At 39.3% G+C, this 6,000-nt stretch overlaps 1 protein-coding gene across 1 annotated transcript in view; it reads left to right on the plus strand.

Moving 5' to 3' along the window:
- LOC140364812 (partitioning defective 3 homolog) overlaps positions 1–6,000 on the plus strand; it is a 554,921-nt gene that overhangs the window by 198,773 nt on the left and 350,148 nt on the right. The window lies entirely within an intron of this gene.

Below are 6,000 nucleotides of genomic sequence, written 5' to 3' on the forward strand. Positions count from 1 at the left end.
ATAGCATTGTCGTGTACCTTAGTTTGCCGTTATCGTCTAAAGAATCAAAGTATTCGTAGCTCATTATGCCGTAGAAAAGGATGCAGTCGTGTTGTTTTTATATATCGCGTGCCCCTTTCAAAATGGCCGCTATGGGGAAGTCCCGGCTGTATGACGTCACCGCCAACGCATGTATCAGAACTTACAGTCACAGTAAAGCTAATAAACATTAGCATGCTAACAGCTCTCTTTTAACAAACTCTTTTTCTGAGATGCAGCCGGTACATCTGCACTGGCCAAACACATTTGACTTTATAACATGAATAACTTTGGGTACAGCCTGACGTGTTATGCAAAGTTGATTTTGCATAATGTCTGTTTTAAAGGGGATGGCGCGGTGTGGAGTTCGCTGGTAACCGGAAGCTAGCCCGCGGCGTGTTTACAGCATGTATTTCAAGTATCTTCATTAACATGCACTGTCCCGACCAAAATGAAAAAAACAAATAAATACAAAAATTAAGCCATTTAAAATGACAAATGAGCTAAATAACTGTGAACTCGACAGTAAAGGCTTAAATTAACAATATAGACGCAATTGAAAACGCACAGGTGTGAATTCCTTAAAAAGTTATTTGTGTCTACATTTATGAATATATGACTATGGATTAACAAATAACACATAAGTACATTTCAGAGGCAACATTGTACTGAGGTGAACATTTTTGAACATCTACAGGAAACCCTTCATCTGTGATCATGTAGTCATTATACTTGTGTTTGACAGTTGTGTCACGGGCTAAGCATTTACACATGAACACATTAGTTGATCTTATCTGTGTTACAGCGTTACAGCTTTAGCTCTTCTGATCTAAACTCCCGGATGAAAGGCGAGCCACACAAGCAAACAGTTCTTCCACCAGTGCAGAGGACCACACACGCATGCCCAGATGGCTCATTGGCCTGAACGATCTGCACAGTCCGTGACACTCTGCATTGTAAACACAGGAGACATAACTAGCATGCACAAACTGAGCTGATTGGATTATTCTCTGATTAAAGCCAGTAGATGAGAGCAGGTGGCTTTCCACTAAACATTTCAGTGCAATGTGGTCCAGCTGTGGAGTGGACTCGAGCCAGGGTAAATCGTTTACAGGGAATAGAAGCAACATTTTTACTCTGCCAATTGATCCATAAATATTGCCAGAAATATTACCAATGTTTACTGATTTATCCCAAAAATGTGTAACTTGTGTACATTTGTCCTGGTAATGTTTTTTTCTAACCAATCCTCATGAGTACTGTAAGGTTTATGTCGTTCAATCAAGTTGGCATTTTGTTCATGCACACATTGTGACGCATTGTTGTATAAGTGGTTAGTATATTCACCTCACAGCAACGAGGTACAGAGCCAGACCTTGAAGTTTTCTGTCTGTGTTGAAAAGGTTTCTTCTGCGTTTTTCCTCTTCAACCTAAAATATGAACTGGCAAACCCCCCAGCGGAGTACTCTTGTCCTTAACATACTCACATCGTCAATACATTCTTATATGCTAACCCTGAAGGACACGTTTTATTTTTGAACATTTATTCATATTATGTCAGATAAGATAAGATATTCCTTTATTGTCCACACATGGGGGAATGTCATTGTTCCCTCATTAAAAAAACACACACCTGTAGTTGTATTTAGCTTCATTCACGCTTGTCTCATTCATCTTGCTTACGGGATCCCACATTTGTGCTGTCATAGGTAGAGATCTGGAGGTCTATATACATTATTATATATAGCGGTTACGTCTAAATGAGCTCAGTGTATGTATTTTATGTTAGCATGCTAATGTTTGTTAGCTTTACAGTGACTGCTCTGGAAATTGTGAAAAGTGCTTATAAACTAATTGCGCTAAATACTTAGGATGCCCAGAATGCGTTTGGTAAGTAAGCTGTATACAGTTTAAAATGAACTTGTTCTGTTCAATTTAAAGATTTTAAGATGATTTATTAATAATAATGTTGTTTATGTACCCATGTAAATTCCTTCCGCTGCCAGTAGATGTCATGTTAACACTAAATCATAATGAAGGAACGCCTGACTCATAGAAAATCATGTGTAGTTTTTAAATGCATACATTATTTTAAGCTTTAAAACATAAGATGCCAAAGTAAAGGAACTCAAGTGTATGTTTAACAGTTGATAACTATACAAACAAATCATAATATGTGTCCTTTAACCCTTGTTTGATCTGTACTCTGCTCCAATGTAACCACCCATGACTTTTTTCAACATCTGACACAGATCTCTTTAGGCCACCAACATATTCCAATAATGACACAATAATAGCTCAGAATCTGCTTCAAATCTCTGAAATCTGTCTTCTCTATCCGCGCTCCCCGGTCGCCGCAGTGAATTCTGATGAGGGATCACTGCGAGTCTGTTATCTTTGCTCCAAAGTCGTTTGAGTAGGTTTATTCTGTCGTGTTGTCAAGCTGCCAAGATGGAGACAGGCGAGGAGGGATGGAGAGCCTCATGGTCCTATATTGTGCTGCTCTGAGTACATTTGAGCTGCTAACTAAGGCATGATTTTGGACAAAAAAAGAAAAACGTTCTGACGAGTTTAGCAATTACAAGTCGATTAGCAAATTCTGCTTTCATATTAAGATTCAGTTCACAGTGTACTTTTTAAACTTGGGGCATTGACATTTGAGTGATGATTAAAATATGAACTCTTTAACTAATATAATGAACATGGATGTATTTGTAAAGGTCTGCACTACAGGGTTAACAAGGTTTATTTATTTATTTATTTATTTGTAAAAGACATTTGAATAAAGCGTCGTAGTTGCAGACTTTGCCATGATAATTGATAATTTATTGCACAAAATCAGCTCTCGTGCAATTGTTTTCAGCTTAGTTACAAGTTCTGAATCCTCAATTTGATAAAAGAGTTACTTATAATAATTTTCCCCCTTTTTTTTTGGGATGTACATACATACTAAGGTAATAATGCAAATTATTTCAGATAACCATGGCTACAACAGTGCAGCTGATTGGAGAGAAAAAAAGTTGATAATAATGTGGTACATTTACCTCATGCAGTGCAGAGATGGAACAAGCCTGAAACGTGGTCTACACTTTATACATCCAATTATCCAATGTTCCAGTCTTTTCTGTTCTTTTCATCATTTCCAAAAGTTCTTCTTTATTGCAGTAAGCTAACATAAAGTAACAATGCCTAAAAACATGTACCTAAAATGATTAAACTCAAAGTCAAAGAATACAAAAGAGGTATGGTAATAAGATATAACTTATTTCACTTATTTTGCTTAATGGTCTGGCAAATATTGACCGTGAAATTATGCACTGTAATTCATAATTTTCCCAATTTAGGCCCTAATTTTGTTCTCCCGACTTTTGAGGAGTCTAAATCAAATCAAATCAAATCAATTTATTTTTGTAAGGCCCAAAATCACAACAACAGTTGCCTCTGAGGGCCACAGGGAGAAATGAATCAACAATGTCTGTGGTGGCGATGAAGTCAGACAATGTCTGTGGTGGCGAGGGACGATGTCCCAGGGTCTTCTGTCCTTAGACTCTCCTTCTCGGCCAGGAAAAACTACAAAAAAAACCTCTAGTCTAGGTGGGACCTGACTTTAGATCCTCGCTCCTCATGTGTGCGATGTCAGTGTGATTCTGGGCTGCTCTCTGACCATAAAACATCACCGCTACTGCAACAGCCAATAAAGTTATGACGTTATCATCCTTATAACCAATAGTATTTTTCTCAGCAAATTCATGGAACCCATGAATAATACATCAAATGTTTATTAATTTGATTTTTTAAACAAAAGTGAGAAAAAGGCCACAGCGATGTGTCTGCGTTGACATTAATCCACGCTGCGATTCAGGGACTGGTGAAACGGCTGCATTAGCATTAGCTACAGTAAAGAGGACACTACCTCTAGCATCGTGCTGCATCCAGTGCATTACTATTTACAAAATAATAATGGTCTGATGGATTCGAACACTTGTGTTGTGTCTCAAAGCGAGTGCCTTTATGTTGGATGGGAAACAGCTGAAGCTAGGTGTGCTAGCTTTGTTAGCTTACAACTTTTTCCTTGCATTGTTAAAGTGTCACTAAACACCCGTGGCAGAGCCTTCTTCAGCCAAAATCAATATTTGAAAAAGGTTCCTCTGTGGGCAGTGCTTTTGCGTTCGGCGATCAGATGATTTACAATCTCGTACGATTCTTCTCATGTCTGTGGTCTGCACGTGGTCTGCACGTGGTCTGCACGTGGTCTGCACGTGGTCTGCACGTTCAAAAAATGTTTAAGACTATAAAACACGACTAGCTAACCTGTCCTAAAGCTCTAACCTAAATTAAACTAGCTTAGTCACCAATGCAAAGTTGTGTGGCATAACTGGGTTGGTAAAATTAGCAGTTGGAGAAGCTTTAGGCCCAGAATGGCCGCCACTTGTGAGTCACTTTTCCCCAGGTCGACTATGGTTTCTCTAATTCAGTTTAAAATGGCACTACATCCAATTTCAAATCATGCTTTCTCTTTCTGATTGAAGTGTAAGCGTCAAAAATCAAACTAGCAAAACTGTCAGCGAAATAATGACACTGATTATATAGGTGATTATAGTAGTTTTACTCTTTACTTACTTTGAAGAACTTTCAAGACTTTTCATATTTCACCGTGAGTTAAATTCTCTGGTAGAATAAATCCCAAACTTCCTTGAGTTACATGAGGTCACCATTCATTTGTACTGCTCCTATCTTCTTAGCACCTCCGGCATGTGCCACCTCAGAGACAGCAATATGCAACAGATCTGCGAGCACAGGGATATCCACGGGGATTATGGGTAAGGCAGAGGGAGGAGAGGGTGAGGGGGGGTGTCTGGAGGGAAAGGTTGCTGCTTATTTGAATGTATTGCTGAGGCGGCAGTGCTGTGAAGAACCGGCATGGGTATTTGTTGCGCTTTGGTTGGCCGTCTTCTTAAGCTACAGCGTTGATACCAGACTGTGAATTAGCTCATGCGCTGCCTTCATGATCGGTACAAAGCCAGAGTAAGACATGGCTGACTCAACTGATGCTTCAGTTCGGGGAAGTTGAATGCGGATGTGACTGGCAGGTTGACTGAGGAAGTTTGAGTAAAAGCAAGGACAGCTTACCTACTCCTTTTTGTGACAGTATTTTACGATTTATGCAACGTTTTGTCAAGATTAGGCCTGCAAAGTACAGAATGAGGTGATTTTGTATTTTTTATACAGATCAATATCAGTCTAGTCATCGTTTTGACAGGCGGATTAGCCAATCAGAGACAAGCACGGTCTGTCCGTATCGAAACACATTTGACTGCTTACGTGAGAAAAAGACAGTCCGTGTGGAGAAGATGCCCAGAGCGGAATGCTTCGATGGCATTTGTGGTTAGACTGAAACTGAAACGGGAATTTTAAAACTCCTGATCATTCATTTTTAAATCTAACCATAAGAAGGAGGAACTGAGTGTGTTCTGTCCTACAAGGCTGTGTCCAGTGGAACAATCCACCCACTTTTGTGAGGGGGGCGCCCACCATCACAAGGGGGGCTCAGATCAACACAAACCTGTGAGCACAATCCAGAAGAACTCATTTAGCATTTAATACAATATACACAGCACTTTAGTGTGTGTGCAATACAAGAGCATTTAAGGGCATCGCAGTAAATACAGCACTTTAAGGTTTGGGCAATAAATAAAGCTCATTGAGGCACATGCAATACATACACAGCAGGGTATGATCATTTTGACTTTTAATATTGTGTACTGAAATTAAGGATTTACGAGTTTATGAGAATTTCTGTCTGATAATGAATTGCTCCTGTCGTTCCCCGGAATGTGTCTAGTCTATTTTATGGTGTTTCCTGTAGTGATGCACCGATATGGAAAGTTTAGGCCGAATATGGAAACATTTGTGCCGATAACCGATATGAGGCCGATGCTATATTTTAAAATAAGGATCAAATCTATTTTAATTTTTTAGAAC

Source organism: Eucyclogobius newberryi, unplaced genomic scaffold (genome assembly GCF_026437365.1).
Source record: "Eucyclogobius newberryi isolate DKJ021-1_F unplaced genomic scaffold, fEucNew1.0.hap1 SCAF_18, whole genome shotgun sequence".
NCBI lineage: Eukaryota > Metazoa > Chordata > Actinopteri > Gobiiformes > Gobiidae > Eucyclogobius > Eucyclogobius newberryi.